Below are 1,930 nucleotides of genomic sequence, written 5' to 3'. Positions count from 1 at the left end.
TAAAGGAAATTAAACCAGATGTTTTCTAAAGTCACTTGAAAAACTTTCTCTGTTGTGTATTTGCCAACCATCACCAGTCTTTTATTGCAATGAAAATACCAGTTTTAAAAAAAAGTAGGGCTGGGACTGTGGCTCAGTGGTAGAGTGCTCGCCTAGTATGCGTGAGGCACTGGATTAGATCCTCAGCACCACATAAAAACGAAATAAAGATATTGTGTCCACCTACAATTAAAAAATAGATATTAAAAAAAATGAAAGCCAGGTGCGGTGGCACATGCCTATAATCCCAGCAACTCGGGAGGCTGAGGCAGGAGGATCACGAGTTCAAAGCCAGCCTCAGCAGATTAGTAAGGCACTTCGCAACTCAGTGAGACCCTGTCGCTAAATAAAATATTAAAAAAGGCTGGGGACATGGCTCAGAGTTAAGCACGCCTGGATTCAATCCTTAGTACCCAAAAAAAAAAAAAATGGATATCATTTTCTGGTCTAAACCATCAGGACAGGATGACAAGGGGGAACTTCCATCCCAAATACATGTTCCACTCACTTTCCCACTTAACACCTGCCATAGCAGCAGCTGGGCTTTGAAAGCATGCCATGGGCCAGGCACTGCTGGGTCTGAATACATGCATGAAACCCTCAAAACCAACCCGCAAAGAAGGTACAGTCTCCACCTTAGTATGGTTTTGCTTACGATTTTGTGACTTTACAATGATGTGAAAGCAACACACCTTCAATAGAAACCATACTTCAATTTGGATCTTTTCCCAGGCTAAAAACACTTAGTTTATTTGGGGTGGGGGATTGCGGGGGATTGAACCCGGGGAACTTTACCCCTGAGCTATATCCCAGCACTTTTGCAGGGGGAGGTATCAGGGATTGAACTCAGGGGCACTCAACCACTGAGCCACATCCCCAGCCATATTGTATTTTATTTAGAGACAGGGTCTTACTGAGTTGCTTAATACCTCACTTTTGCTGAGGCTGGCTTTGAACTTGTGATCCTCCTGCCTCAACCTCCTGAGCTTCTGGGATTACAGATGTGTGTCGCCGCGCCCAGCCATCCCAACACCTTTTTATCTTTTATTTTGAGACAGGGTCTCATCAAGTTTTTCAGGACGACCTGTAACTTGCAATCTTCCTGCCTCAGCCTCCTGTGTCACTGACATTACAGGTGTGCACCACCACACCAGGCTAGCAAAGCTTTCTTGAGAAACTGATCAGTGACAGGAGCTCTAGCTGCCAGGCAGCCACGTGGTCACAAGGAGAAACAACCAACAGAGCTCTCTGTTGCTAAGCGTCGTGTCAGGTGAATTACTATATTTCAACTTGCAATATTTTCACCTTGTGATGGGTTGATAAGGACACGGCCCTCTTGTAAATCAAGAAGCATCTGGACCGCCATAGATGCTATTACCAGCTCTACTTTAAAGAGGGAATTTTGACTCAGAGAAATGAAGTTACTCCTCCAAGGTCATGCAGCTGGAATGCAGCGGACAGAATTCTCACCAGGAAATCTGCACCCATCAGTTTCAACTGAGCCCCTACTATGTGCATGGGATACACTGCACAGGATCAATATTTGGGGACACATGATGGTATGTATGCTGTGTTCAAAAAACAGTTTCCCCTTCTTCCTGTGAAGCCAGGGGAAATGCAGGACAATTTGATTCTTCTTTGTCAATATTCTGTATGCCTGACAAAGAGAACATTAGCCAATTGTGCGGGGAGATGCAGTTCTACCCACAAATACCTTCTATTATGGCTGCATCAATGGCCACAGTACTCAGTTTGAGAGCACTATCCTTTTTAAGGAAAAAAAAAGCTCAATTTGTTTGCAGTTCATAAGCATGATGATTGGGTTTCACACTGTTGTGAGATGTGCTTTCCTCAAACCTCATTACAACATCAACCATTACCCCATCTGACG

At 44.3% G+C, this 1,930-nt stretch overlaps 1 non-coding gene across 1 annotated transcript; it reads left to right on the top strand.

The window, feature by feature from the left end:
• Positions 1–1,829: 1,829 nt before the first annotated feature.
• On the top strand, positions 1,830–1,930 carry LOC113191750 (small nucleolar RNA U13). Its single transcript, XR_003301934.1, has one exon. It is a non-coding gene; the product is annotated as a small nucleolar RNA U13 (small nucleolar RNA).

Source organism: Urocitellus parryii, chromosome 3, assembly GCF_045843805.1.
Source record: "Urocitellus parryii isolate mUroPar1 chromosome 3, mUroPar1.hap1, whole genome shotgun sequence".
In the NCBI taxonomy this organism is placed as follows: domain Eukaryota; kingdom Metazoa; phylum Chordata; class Mammalia; order Rodentia; family Sciuridae; genus Urocitellus; species Urocitellus parryii.
Note: the sequence above shows the minus strand (reverse complement) of the source record. Positions and strands in the feature narration are given on the sequence as shown.